This window comes from Drosophila sulfurigaster, chromosome X (genome assembly GCF_023558435.1).
Source record: "Drosophila sulfurigaster albostrigata strain 15112-1811.04 chromosome X, ASM2355843v2, whole genome shotgun sequence".
Taxonomy (NCBI): Eukaryota; Metazoa; Arthropoda; class Insecta; order Diptera; family Drosophilidae; genus Drosophila; species Drosophila sulfurigaster.
The window spans coordinates 6,134,766-6,150,643 of NC_084885.1; positions in this window are offsets into that span (position 1 = coordinate 6,134,766).

Sequence of the window (15,878 nt, forward strand, 5' to 3'; positions counted from 1 at the left end):
CCCAAGTTTCTTGCTCTTCTAAAGTGTGGACTTTGTTTATGTTTTTCTTTTTGTTTTTGCTTTTGCAATATGCGTGCGTGATTTCTTTTTGCCTGCATCATTACTCAGCATCCTCAATGTATGGCAGCAGGGAGTGAAAGAAATAGAAGGGGGGCTGGATTATAGGAGGGGAGGCGGGGAGACGCGTTTGTCAAATAGTTTGCTGTGATTATTGCCATTCATTGGCTGACTTTGATAACAAAACTTGGCTGTTAGCTGTTGTCGCTAGTCTGTCGTCTGTCGTCTGTTGTCTATTAGCCATGTCTGTCTCTGCCCCCTTCCCCTCTATCCATGTCCATCCTCCTCTGGTAGTCTACGCCTAGACTAAATGAATGTCATTTGTAGTCCAAGTGTGTGGCGCCCAAGGGCTTTATTTACATTAAGTAATTACCTGGAGTGCAAACTTTAAACAAGCGCCGCCAGCTGAATAAGAGACGAGTTGTCGCTTCGACTTGTTGTTATTCTTGATATTGTTGTTGTTATTCAGTTTGTCTTCTTCTTGTTGTTGTTGTGAAAGCTATTTAAACTGTGCTGCATATCTGCAGGCGCTCGAATACGACAATTTTGTCTCGACTTACCTCAAAAAGAGCGAGAGAGAAGCACAGCTTCAATTGCAGGTGGGAGAGAGAGAGCTGCAGAGAAAGAGAACGATAGAGAGTGGAGCAAAATACTCACACTCAAGGAAGCTGAGTGGCTGCAGATAAGTAAGCAGTCGCCATTTATGTCCAATCCAGGTGCGACTGCAGGCAAACAACTTAAAGTCACTTAACTTTAAAGTACATCCATTCACACATACACTGACAGAAAAAATGCAAATTTCAAATGAAAGTTACGAAGATTATACCATTTCCAGGCACTTTGACACCGCATCGAAAGGTTCGCCAATAATTCGTTGTATTCTCTGAAATACTTTAAGATATTTCATTCTTAGGGAGAATTTAAATAAATTTGGTAAATTGTACAAACATAACAGAAATTCTAGCTGTTTGCATAATATATTTAATTGAGGTGGTAGAAAAATGTTAAATAATTAATTCAATTTAATTTTAAACACAGTTTTAAACTACTAATAAGTATTCTTCATTTTAGCCTAAGGCTTTTTTCGCTTTGACTCATCTCATTGCAATAAGAAATTGTATTCGTTATTACAATGAAATAATAATCGTAATAATAATAGTCTTCATTTAAGTTCTTCCCAAAAACTTCTTGTTTACACATTACTAAAATATTATATGCTTACTTTGCCGTGTGCATACTTCTTTGCCTCAGTGTAACTCACTGAAATTGGAGCATTTTAAGTATCATTCCAGCAGCTTTAACTGAATTAGTTGAAGCTTTTGCTGACTGCTTTTGGTACCTCGAATGCAATCTCAACTCGAAGTGAAAAAGTGCAAATAAAATGAGAAACTCGCATTTGGAAAGTGTTCTCCAGATTAAACTCGGGTTTATTTAAACCTCAGATCTGTGGGGAATTTGAAACTGAGAACGAAAAAGAAACGAAATGAAAAAAAAAAACTTTGTCATATCGAATCCATCAAAAGTCTGCAATATTGTTGAGCTGTGGCAACTGCAGAGAGAAACCAGTAAATGTATATACAAATTGTTGGCTATAGAATCCCTTCTTCAACGTGCCGCATGCCACATGCCATATGCCACATGCAACATTCTTCATCTATTGCAGCGACAGCGGTGGCAGCAACACTTCAAAACTGATGACACTGTCAATTTAGAGAGCATTCTTTTCTTTTTTGTGGGTGTGACCACGCCCCCAATTCATGTACTCCATCTCTTTCTCTACTTCCATATCTATCTCTCTCTCTCTTTTCCTCTCTTTCTCTGTTGCTCTCATCAAGTGCTCACTGACGCATTGCAATGCCATTTTCATGCTTTATCTGCGTCTGGCCTCGCACAAATTGATGTTTTTGAGCTTGTTGCAATTGTTATTGTTGTTGTCACTGTTGTTGTTGTTGTTGTTGTTGCAGCAGTGGCAGCAGCAGCTGCTGCATAGCAATGCAGTCAATTCCCTTGACAAATTTTGCTTTTATTACACGTTTTGTTTATGCAACTTTCAGTGCTTGGTTTCAACATTTGCACATCATCGACACACACTTCGTGCCCCAATAACTAACGAAATAACTGCGACTCCAAGTGCGCACTGCACGACTGCAAGTTACCCATTACTAAAGTGTTGACATTGCATATATCAGTTGATATTAAACAAAATATGTATACAAATATTCTTAGAACAATATTAATGAAATGTTTAAAAGTTCTTCTTTTTTAATGTAGAGGATATTTACTATTATTGAATATTTTAACATCATATGAATCAAGTATGAAAGCTATAGTCGATACCAGGTAATCATTTTAATAACAACCAAATACAGTATATTTTAGTATATTTTTGGTGTAATTTAGATATTTATGCTAAACACATATAAATAAAAAATAATAATAATAATAATATAACATTCAGTATATTTTAGTGTATTTTCGGTAGAATAAATTCACTAAGATTTTGCCAAAGATACGCTAAAATATACTGATTTTTATTAAAAATGAGTATGTCAAAATTGTATCGATAATAAACTGGAATATACTGAAGGCAATGTTTGGTATATCTCTATAGTTTTAAAATATTCAATATATACCTGTTACTTTTCTGCAGGCACAAACACCCTTCTTTCCTATGTAATACCCTTCCATCCTATGGATGAAACAAGAATCCTTATTGATAGCCTCAAGTAGTATTATTGGTTCAATTGAAATGATGTTTTGATGTTCCAATAGTATTCAAATCAATCGTTATATGGGTAAACACTTTTCGAATAATATATAATATGTTTTAAATCTTTTGCATTTTCTCTAAAGTGTATATTCAATATTATGTTCTCTACAGTTCTTTTCTGCCTAGAAAAGTTTAAATTGTGATTAGCTTTTGTTTTCCTTGCTTTAAAGACGTTGTAACTAACCCTTTCTAGTTTCTTAAAATAAACATATATATTAAACTTATAAACTCGATTAAGAAATTACAGGGTATTCACAGTTTGACATGCACTCATAACTCGCATGCACTTAAAGTTGTGTTATTTGCGAGAAATGTTTGCTCAAAACTGCACTTGACACTTGGTTTTGTGCAACTGGCGTTTTGGTAATTGGGAACACAACTCTCACTCGGTTATCTATCTATCTCTTTTGTCTCTATCTATCTCTATCACTCTGTCGGTCTGTCTGTCTGTCTGTCTGTCGGCCTCGCCTTTTGTGGAATTTTTATTGCATTGGGATTTCTCGACAACGATTGTCAGACTATGGGACACAGAGCTGCAGCTCTTTTTTTAATGCATTCCATGCAATTGTTTTTGGCATTTGGTTTATGCTGCTCATCCTTATCCTTCTCCCTCCTCTGGGGTGAAATAAAATTCATTTTCAATGCGCATTTTCATTCGTCTTTTTCGGGGGGCTGAGCAGCACAATCGATTACGCAGCGTTAGACGTGTTTAGATCTGACTTTGCCTCTCCCTCGCCCACTCCCACTCCCACTCCCTTCTCTCATCATTGACTATATTGGCTGCCACCTGATTAGCATAATTTGACGTGTGAGCAGCTCGGCGCGTGCCCCTGTAGCCCCGATTGTCCTGTTGTGTGCCCCCGTGCCAAGGACATGCGCGAAAAGTGAAAACAAGCCAGCGAACAAAAAAAAAAGGGCGAAGAAGAAAACATTTTTTGAATCAACAGCGACGACAGCGACATCGAACGTCGACTTGTCATCAGCATCGACATCAGGATTGGCATCAGCTTCGTTCTGGGACACGCGACAACTTCATTTTCATTTTCATTTTCATTTTCGAATTCCAATTTTTTTTCTTTCGCTTTTTACTTTGCTGCGTGTTGCGCCTGAGGGTGATGCGTTGTGGCGTTGCAAAGAGCTGACAGCTGAAAAGCTCTGCAGAAATTACTTGTAAAATCAAAAGGTATGGCATTGAACTGTCAGTCTATCCCCACCCCTCGAGGGCCCTCCCTCCCCCTCTTCCAATTAATAGTCATTTATGTATTGGAGAATTCAACTACAATATAGTATTTGGCCATTAGAAGCGCCATTTATGCGTTTGAAATTGCTTGTCATTTGGTTTCAATTTCCTTTCTTATCGTTCGGCGATTTCTTTTATTGGCTTTGATGGGCGAAAACGTTTTGTGGAATCACAAATCACAAATCACAAAATTGAATTGCAGTAATAGTCGCATTAATATTTGATGCGCATTTCATTGTGTGAGTGTGTGTGTGTTAAGTGCAAACGATTTCCGGTCGTTAACTTTTTGGAGTGTGAATTTATGGCGAAATCGTTAGCGGGAATTGCCCCCAGCATGAAGTGCATGTCTTGATCTACTCTAAACGTTGCGACTGTTCGACTGTTTTCTAAAGATGTCAGCTCTCAATTTGAATGTTGATTGATGAACACAGACATAGAGAAGAGAGAGAGAGAGAGAGAGAGAGAGAGAGAGAGATGTTGCAATGTTGCTGCGCGTCTACGTCTCGACATATGGGCGCTGTCTGCATGTCACACACAATGCCAACGACCAGCTGGAATGGAATGTCTGGTGGAAAGGATATCGAGTCGCAGGAAAGTGCCTTTAAAAGGAGGCGCTTTTAAAGGCAGAGCTGCCATTAAAGCTCAGCGCACGCACACACAGACAATGAAAGTAGCTCAGCTCAGCGCAGCTCAGCTCAGGAAACTGACTGCGAGTGGAGCCATTAAATTTGATATACGACAATAAGCGAGGATAATGCTGCGTCCAATGGAGCTAGATCCCAGGGTCATCTGCCCCGTATCCCCGACTTCCTCCCCTCTCTTCGACTCCTAAGCATTAAGGCACGCCGAACCCGAGTAATAAACCAAAACCCAAAACCCAAAACCAAAGCCAAACGAGACCAGAACAACAGACGCGCAGCCAAAGCCAACATCAGCTAAATGCACTGAGTTTCAGGTAAAGTGCAGGCAATTTTATATCGCAAGCAGACTCTTAACACACACGGCGAGGGGAGGAGCAGGGAATGCACTGTGTAAGCAGACTGATTTGTTCCGCTGTCAAATCGAAAAAGACGACAATTTTTATGGCCTCACTTTGAAGATGTATTCCCTCATTTTACTTCTGTAATTTCAAGTTTTTTTTTTATAGTATTTATAGTAGTATAATTTTGTTTATAATCATTAACTCTCACTTTTATTTTCTTTAATCATAATACTAAAATAGTATTAAATGTTCTTCTTTTCTTTTGCACCACTGTGCAGCATGCAGCGCGTTCTTTTTCTGGTGGCTAGTTCAATAATACAAATGGACGGCGGTTAAACCTTTAAGATGCCAATTACAATGAAAATTGATTTTATTTCGCATTCTACGCTTGCTTCGCTTTTGCCTCGCATTCCATTGATACCCTGTAAATTAGAGATTTAGGTTGTTGAAGTTGTACACTCAAAATGCAAAGATAATAGTTGTAAATAAAATTAGTATTTATTTAAAGAGCAGTTTACATTGATAAGAACACAAAAAAATTAAAGTGATTAAAGCGTTACTCAACGTGATTAAATTTTAATTTATTTCTTTATTTATTAAAATTATCTCATAAAATAACATGCACTGCAGTTGTAGTTATACTTGTAGATAGTTACATTTTTATATTGCTCATAAAGTATTAATTTAAAAATTTGCAAGATATTCAACTTAAATTTCATTGCAATGCTAATAATATAAATTGCAAGTTTTTCAACTTACTTTTTGATATTATTATTTATTTATTTATTATTCACATTTATCTTAGGAATATAAAATTAGTTTTTGTTTTATAGTTTGATTTAAAATTAAGCATTTATTTAATATAATTCCATAATAATTGAATTTCATTAACTATTCCATAGAAAGTGCCTACATTTTTAATTCCCCAGGGTACTTAGCCGTCGAGCATGCTGCTTTTTGACACATGTTCAGCATGTTCTGGTTTTGGTGATGCTTTTTTCTTGTTGTTGTTTTGCTTTCTTGTTGTTATCAAAGGCCCAAAAAGAATCCGCTATTGTTTCACTTTAGCTGTCTCTTTGCCACGCTTTTTGCAAGTGTGTGTGTGCGTGTGTGTGTGTGTGTGTGTATGTGTGTATAGTGGCCGTCTGCCAAAGTGCCGAATGTACATAATGCCAGTGGATTAGGGCTTAGTTTATCAGCGTTTTCAGTGACAATGTCAAGGTCAAGCTCATAAGCGCGTATGACAACAGCACTAAGCTGTCTCTATCTATCTCTTTCTTTCTTTCTATTGTCATTAGCTTAGTGTGTGTGTGTGTGTGTTTGTGTGTGTGATAAATTCGATATTAGCTATTGTCCAGGCAGCAGCAGCAGCCAGCAGCTGTTGAGGCACTTGCGACGCCTCGATATTAACATACAATTATGCCAAATGCCAATCAAATGCAGGCTGAATAAATACAGAGTCGAAGAGTCGACGACGAAGTATTAGTGCTCTAGTCAGCTTTAGTTTGAGGAGTACTAAATATAATCCACGCTACTGTTACTGCTGCTGCTGCTAACGTCCTTGGCCTTGGCCATTTATCATGGTAATAGACCAACACGTGCACAAAGTTCTTGTTTTGATTTAACGATCTCGCTCTGCTTCTGCTTCTGCTGCAATCACAACACATGTGTCTGTCTACTATATCTGACCACTGGATAGCGACGCGTTGTCTGGCCAGACAATAACAACAACAACAACAACAAAAGAAAAGAAAAGAGAAAGAAGAGAAACAATAGCATATATCGTATACTGTATACAAGTCGAGACATCGAAATCTGCTTATTTAGTTAATGTGCTTGTGGTAATAAAAATTGCGCTTGGCGCGTGTCGAATCGAGTCGAGTCGCTGCCCCGAGTTAAATCTAAGGGCTAAGCAGCTTTTTATGATTATAACGAAAGTCACATTTTTTTCTTTTCTTTTCTTATTTTTCCCCTGCTTTGTACCCTGTTAAATGCGTTTAAACAGGAGTTTTCTCACATGCAACAGGCGAAGACAGACAAAGGTTGGAGTTTATAAAGACAACTACGATTTGTTTAATATTTTTCATTTAATTGAAATCGATGTATAACTAGAAGGAAGCAGCATAGATAATAAAATAACTACCTTAAGTTTTTTCTCATACTACTAAATTATATCACTATAAGAACGCGGCTGAAATACTGCTTTACAATTTGGCTTTTTATACCCGCTACCCATAGGGTAGAAGGGTATTATAACTTTGTGCCGGCAGGAAATGTATGTAACAGGTAGAAGGAGGCATCTCCGACCCTATAAAGTATATATATTCTTGATCAGCGTCAACAGCCGAGACGATATAGCCATGTCCGTCTGTCCGTCTGTGTGTCTGTGTGTCTGTCCGTCTGTCCGTCTGTCCGTATGAACACCTAGATCTCAGAGACTATAAGAGACAGCATTTGTTATGTTTGCACGCAGATCAAGTTTGTTTCAAATTTTTGCCACGCCCACTTCCGCCCCCGGAAATCAAAAAAATCGAATAACAAGCGTAAATTTAAAGCTGGAGTTGCGAATTTTGGTATATACTATAATTGCTATAGTAGTTATCATTCCTGAAAATTTGGTTGCGAGCAGATAAAAATTGTGGAAGTTGTTAAAGAAATACTTTTGTATGGGCAAAAACGCCTACTTACTAGGGGTCTTAGTTGCTTTGGCTGACAATCTGGTATATTGCGCCGTCTATTGTATATTTTGAATGGTGTGCTGTATCGATATACCAAACATACCATTTGGTATATTTTTAGTATTTTTTTAGTATTTTCGGTATATTTTGAAATAATACCGCAATATTTTGCCCCTATTAAAAATGGGTAGCGGGTATCTCACAGTCGAGCACACTCGACTGTAACTTTCTTACTTGTTGTAATGAAAAATGCTGCCAAAGCGACGGTTAAAAATAGGGTATATTGTTAGTCGCACATGCCCGGTTTGTTGCACAGCTTAGCTGCACTCCTTGCCATCAATTTTGTCGCATTTTTAGTTCCATTTATATTGTGCTTTCTTCTGTTTCGCCGCAGAGATCAGCTGCAGCACGTGGCTGCACTCATGCCCTTAAAAGTATGCTACAATAATTTTTGACACATTGTTACGCGTTTCTATCTTCATCTGTTGCTGTTGTTGCTGTTGTTGTTGTTGTTGTTGTCTTTGCTGTGTATGTGTACTCAGGCATTTTTACGACAACAATAAACTGGCAACATTGTGGCACAAACTACACTTAAAGAGTGTCGTCTTGCATATGCAACTCAATCCGTGTTAAATTTATGACCATATCCCATGCATTTTCATTGCTGTCGTGCATTAACAACCGACATGAGTGTCGTGAATGGTTCACAAAAGTTTAATATCAAATTTAATTGCCCTTTTCATTTAGTTCAAATTATCTTTTCGGCAAGTTTTCGAGGAAATTTCCCCCAACAAAAACTTTGTTTTGCTTGCGTTCTAATAATCGATTTTCAAATAACAAAAACAACACAAAAAAAAAAAAAGAAAAGAATCTCGTTAACTCGTTTAAAACAAATTGCTGTCAATGCAGATTAAGCTCAAGTTTTATCAAAGAAATTGTTGTTGTTGCCTGTTGCTCTAGCGCTCTTCTACTTCATTTGCTTCTTCTTCTTGCTTTAGCTATTTTTTGCTTGTCATGTGGCATGTGTGGCAAGCAGTGTTGAACGTTGAACGTTCATGTAAGCATGCATTGCAAATTGATAACTCTTAATGTGATTTGGTATTTGATACGAAAGACGTCGCTGCAAATAGTCAGTTTGCATAACTGGTAATTTGATTGTTACGACTGCAGCAAGCGAGATAGAGATAGCACGCATTGATTGTGTGTGCGAAAGAGAGCAAAAGAATGCAGTGTAGCATCATCATCATCATCATCATCATCATCATCATCAACATCAACATCATCTAAAGCTGCTGCTGCTGTTTCTCTTTCAATACTTTTGCCCTGAGGGGGCCAAAGATATTTTACTCGCAATTTCCGTTGTGTGCATTGTATGTGCATGTGTGTGTGTGTGTGTGTGTGTTTGCATGTGTGTTTGTGTGTGTCGTTGCTGTCTAACGAAAATTGTTGCTAAAGTCACTTTGCTTTTGTAATTTCATAAATTGCGTAATTGCATTGGAGTATGAGGCAACAGCAGCACTTCAAAGACAGACAAAAAGAAAGAGCGAGAGCGATAGAGAGAGTGTGCAAGAGTGATAGCAATAGCTTAGTCAAGTGCTAGGCAATAAGCGACAAAACTCAATAGTCGCCTCTCTCTCTGTGTGTGTGTGCGTTTTGTCCTCCTTCCTTGCATTATTCATGAAGTTGATTTAGCTAAAGTTTCCCTGCTGTGTGTGTGTGTGTGTGTGTGTGTGTATGTGTGTGTCGTTGTTGCCTCCAGCTCCGTTTTGTTGCTGTTGCCCCTTCAAGTTGTGCGCGTCGTGAATCAAGACAAATCAAATTAACGACACTGATGAGGCGCCTTTGATTTTCTGCGCCAGTTAAATCAACTGCATCTAGCTGTAGTTGTAGCATCTCCAGCACAGCACCTGCCACAAATTGCAGCATCTAAAAGCGAAATGCAAATGCTGATTACCATAAGGAGCAGCTTCTGTCTCGACCCTTTTGGGACCCAGTCAAGCAATCACAATCACAATCGCATCACACGACTCCGCCCCCAAAGAACAAGATTATCATTACGTCTTCAATGCGATTGCTGCAAAGAAAAACTAAAGAAGAAAAAAAAGAAAAACAGAGACCAGATAGTTAAAGGTTTAAGTTGAATTAGTTTCAAAGCGAGAGTTTCATGGCAGCCAGCTATTGAGAGATATACTTGTAGTTACATATAGTATTAATCAGCTTAGCCACAACATTGGGCAATCGATGGCATAGCGGTCAGCTTTTGCCACGGTACACACACAAATCAAGATTCTGCGCGTGTCGAAAACAGAAAACAGAAACTAAATCGAAATTTACTATAACGAAAGTCATTCTTTTTGTGCGCGAGGGTGAAGCAAAGAGTTTGCTTTGCTGTATTTCATATTTTTATTTGATTTTTACTATTATATTGTTTATAGATACTATGTATAATAATATAATAATATATAAAAACCATAAATATTAGCTACTTGTCGATCAACATGCGATAAATGAAACGTTTACAACTTGTATTTAGCACATGTTTTGTATCCACTCTCGTTGCACTCACTCAAAAGGGTTACGTATACGCCATGGGTTACGTGCTGTTGGCTGCGCTCTTGCATGCGATTGCAAATTGAAAATAACGCACGACTACGAGCACGAATATTCGACTCGAATAGTAGTCGAGTAGTAGAGCACTCGGACCGTGTGACTTCAAGCTGAAAACAATTGATGGCGAGCGTTGCATACCTTGAGGGGCAGCCACTTTTATTTGCCCGAGCGTGCAAAATGCTCTCGTAGACAAGAAGTTTAACCGAAGTCGTAAATTGCAAAGTGCACGAACGGGGAACGGGGAACGGGGAATGAGGGGACACGGTAAATTGATCAGAAATCACGTTGAGGAAATTGCTTTAAAATGTGCTAACACAGCCAGTTCCACAGCGGCGGCATTTCCACGAAAATTCCTTTCGACATGCTCTGGCATCAAGCCAAACTTCTGCAAGGGGCGGGGGGGGGGGGGCGATGTAAGAAGCGGGGGGCGTGGCTATCGTCAACAGACGCCAATTAAACTTGTTTGAAATTCAACGTATTTATTTCGTTTCATTCGCTCTTATGATTATTTTTCTCGTTTTTTCTTGCTACTGCCGCTGCTGCTGCTGCTGCTGCTGACAGATATCATATCGCCAAAAGCAAATTCGCGGCGAGTGCAAGGGAGGGAGAGGCAGAGAGAGGGAGAATTACAGGCATTGTGCCTTTAATGAGCTGCCCGCTGAAGCACTTGAGACAGCGGTGAAATTGATTGATTGATTGATGGCGCAACAGCAGCAGCAGCACTGAGCAAATGTAATCGGAATCGAAGCAAAGCTGACGGCAATTCATTAGCATAAATTACCCGCAGGCCAAAATCCGAGAAGTGAGAGAGAGAGAGAGAGAGCGAGAGACGGAGACGTAGACGGAGACTCGTTTCCTCTCCGTTTCCGCTTGCAAAACTGCACTCGTTTCGCACTTTGGACCCAAAAGCGGATACAAGCTACACAAGAGATGGCAAAGATACAAAAGCGACACGAAGATACAAAGATAAACACACACACTCACACACACACACACACATAGACAGTCCTGTTGCACTCGCATTTGATTGATGATGATGGCACTTGAGTGCGCACGATAATCATTTATAAGGCGCATAAATGTTTGCTTCAAGCTCGCTTTTTCTTTTCCTTTTTGCCGGACACTAAAGCAAGCGAAAGGACACTCGCTCAATCCAGCAGACGTTTGTTGTATCTCCGACTCCGACTCCGACTCAGCCTCAGTCTCAGATTCAGATTCAGTGCGAGATTCAGATTTAGATTCAGTGTCAGACACAGTTGCCAGATGCGCTAAGGTCGTTGGAATTATGACAAGCTCTCGACAACGATTCAGCTTGGACCTGTCACTTGCAGCGGCAACCAAGTCTGGCTGCTGTCAAAAGCCCCCCGGAAAAACAACAAATTTGCATTGGAATTGCGCTAAAGTGCGTTGTATTTGGCATATGGCGCACGCTTTCTCCGTCAGAGTCTTCACTGTACTACACATTGAAATCTTTCCTACTCGAGTTGAATTGAAACAGTCTTGAACTGGCGAAGAAAAAAAGGGTTCAAACGCAAAGGAGCGGCGCAATTAAAAATATTATAATTAAGCATGAAGCAAATGTCTCAATTAGAGCAAAAAAATCCTCAACGAACAGTTTTTTCCCATCTGCATTATTTGAAATAAAAAGAATCGTAGAAAAATGTGATAACATTTGATGACTTTGCTGCTGCTCGATTTGCTTTAAGCTAAGCAAACATTTAGCTAGCTAGCATGAATTTACAAATATATCTTTCGTTTTCTATGTTTTCATTTAAAATTGTCAATAAATTGCTGCTGGTAAATGGAGAAGACTGAAAATTGTTGCAAGCAAATAATATTTGAAGTAACTATTTATAATTGCAAGTGAGAGTTGAGTGGAAGAACAATTTCTTTAATAAGTCTAAGATAGCTTCAATCTTTTTGCAAATAAAATCATGTTGTTTTTACTGCAATTTATTTACGATAATATGTTATTTAAGACAGGCTATCACATTTGTTGATTTTCATACTTAAATCATATGCAAGCATCATCACTTCAATCTGTTTAACTTAGTTCGAGTTTCAGAATAATCTAAATAATTTATTTGTTCATTTGCTTTGCAGCACCTACAATATTAGAAATAGCATAAACTTGTTATACCCGCTACGCATAGGGTAGAAGGGTATTATAACTTTGTGCCGCAAGGAAATGTATGTAACAGGTAGAAGGAGGCATCTCCGACCCCATAAAGTATATATATTCTTGATAAGCATCAACAGCCGAGACGATCTAGCCATGTCCGTCCGTCCGTATGAACACCTAGATCTTAGAGACTATAAGAGATAGAGCTATAATTTTTTTTTTTCGACAGCATTTATTATGTTTGCACGCAGATCAAGTTTGTTTCAAATTTTTGCCACGCCCACTTCCGCCCCCGCAAATCAAAAAAATCGAATAACACGCGCAATTTTAAATCTAGAGTTGCGAATTTTGGTATATACTATAATTACTATAGTAGTTATGATTCCTGAAAATTGCGATCAGATAAAATTTGTGGAAGTTATTAAAGAAATACTTTTGTATGGGCGAAAACGCCTACTTACTAGGGGTCTGAGTTGCTTTGGCCGACAATTTGGTATATTGTGCCGTCTATGGTATATTTTGAATGGTGTACTATATCGATATACCAAACCATTTGTTATATTTTTAGTATTTTTTTTTTTAGTATTTTTGGTATATTTTGAAAATAATACCGCAATGTTTTGCCCTTATTAAAAATGGGTAGCGGGTATCTCACCGTCGAGCACTCTCGACTGTAACTTTCTTACTTGTTTTTTTTTTTAATTTTGCTTAAAGAAACTTAAATTAACTAAACAATTCAATGCAATAAATATTTAAACTGTAAAAAAAATGTCTTCAAAAACTTTAATAGATAATTTCTGATAGCTTGGCATTTCAAAGAATTCTGATTAATAATCTTCTACAATATTTACACACACAAAGTAAATATTTTCCATATGTTTGCAGGTTTCATCAGCAACTTGTTTTACTATAATTAAATGCTGAGCAAATTATGAATTATGTTTATGATTTTCCACTAATATTTACACAACACCTGCTGCGTGACATATTTTCATGAATTTTCTATGTCGAGGACTCGTTGAAAATTTGTGTTGTTGTTGTTGTTGTTGTTGGCATTTGAACCGGGGTTAACGGTAAAAAGTGCTGCCACTGCAGCTGCCAATTACGGTAACTGCATTTCTAATTAGATGGTAACCAATACGCACACCGTGCACTCTAAGTGCGTGCCTCGCTCTCTATGTGTGTGTATGTGTGTGTGTGTGTTTCGTGTGTGTGTGTTTTCTGGATTGCGTTGCGTGCATTGCGTATACGACGCAGCTGACAGCAGTCTGGCAGGCGATAAAGTAAAATAGCGCAAAAGAAATTGGCATTTGCCAGTGAGTGCGTGTGTGTGTGTGCGTGTGTGTGTGTGTGTGTGTGCGTGTGTGTGCGTGCGTGTGTGTGTCGACGCCTGTTGGGAGTTACATAGATGAATGCTCAACCATGTGCATAAATCATAAAAATTATATTTTAGTGAATTGCAAAATGAAAACCGAGCGAAGCCAGCTGCAGGAGAAAGACCAACAGCGAATGAGAAGCGAATGAGTAGAGAAAGTGGTAGAGAAAGAGGGAACAAAAGAGAAAGTGATAAAGACCACGCTTGTTGCATAGCTAATTTTGTGTTCATTTCGTTTTTCTGCTTTTTTCTTTTTTCTATATATGTATGTAGTATTTTTTTTTTTTGTGTGTCTGGGTGTCACTTGCTTTGGTTCTAACGCTTACAAGTTGTTGGCTTTTTTTAGTGGTTGCACGATGACATTGTGGTACGATGCATGATGCCAAGTTGCACAGCACAAAATGCCAGTCAGCCATTTCACACATTTCACACATGGGCCAAAGCGGATTTGTGAAGTGCACTCAGCTCAACGGGCCAAAACAAACAGCACATGAGCAAACCACAATGGCCAACAGCTAACACAACACAACACAGAGCACAGAGCACAGCAGCAGAAGAACACTTGCACACACACTCAAATTGCCATTTTAATGTGGGTCAAATTGCTTGGAAACTCAAATCGAACTGTTTTTATGCGCCCCCATCACACACACACACGCACACACACGCACACAGTGAAGAGATAGGCACACATATAATATATACTACTTATAAAGTAAATAATCGAGTCGGTTCACTTTGTGATAAAGTCAGCGACAATTAGCGGAAATATCGTAAACATATTGTAGATGCATTAATCAGCTGAAATATCGTTGAATATTCAACCCACATAAATCATAAAATGAACTATATATAGTATGGGGTATTCACAGTTCGTGATAATTCATAAGAAGTTTATTGTATTAGCTAAACTGCAATTAAATGAACTGAAAAGCCATTAACAAATTGCAGTTAAACACTTCTTGGTTCTATTGATGAGTTCCAATGAATATTTATTGACAAATAAAACAGATAATCGCAAATTTGATATGCACATTGTGTTGCAGCCACAGGAAACAAAAAGTCCATAACAAAAAAAAAAACAAGTAAGAAAGCCGAGTGTGCTCGACTGTGAGATACCCCCATTTTGAATAAAAGCAATATATTTTGCGGTATTGTTCTCAAAACATACTACAAAAATACTAAAAATATATTTTGTTAAAATATACCAAATATACTAAAAATACTAAAAATATACCAAATGGTATATTTGGTATATCGATATAGTACCACATTCAATTTTTATCTGATCGCAACCAAATTTTCAGGAATAATAAATACTATAGTTATTATTGTATATACCAAAATTCGCAATTCTAGCTTTACAATTACGCTTGTTATTCAATTTTCTTTTGATTTGCGGGGCGGAAGTGGGCGTGGCAAAAATTTGAAAAAAAAAAAAATTTGATCTGCGTGCAAACATAACCAATGCTGTCGAAAAAAAAAATTATAGCTCTATCTCTTATAGTCTCTGAGATCTAGGTGTTCATACGGACGGACGGACAGACGGACATGGCTATATCGTCTCGGCTGTTGACGCTGATCAAGAATATATATACTTTAAAGGGTCGGAGATGCCCCGTACTACCTGTTACATACATTTCCTGCCGGCACAAAGTTATAATACCCTTCTACCCTATGGGTAGCGGGTATAGTGAGTGAAATACGATAAAGATATACAAAACACAAAATGCAGAGAGAATTATTTACAATTTCTCTGAGCAATTGAAAAACGAAAGTTGAAATTGACAATGCTTGAATATAATATGGAAAATATATTATACGCTTTCTTATCTAAATTGTGATAAATATACATACCAATTCGTGAAAGCCAACGAAAGTAGTATACTTTTAAATACCCTGTACTGCATAGTCAAGCGAGTGTAATTTAATAAAAATATTTAAAAATCAAAATAATTTATAAAAATAATAATATATATGTATAATGAAAGTAGGAGAATATAGTAGAGGAGAAAAAAATAAAAAGAATGTATGAAATAGTGAA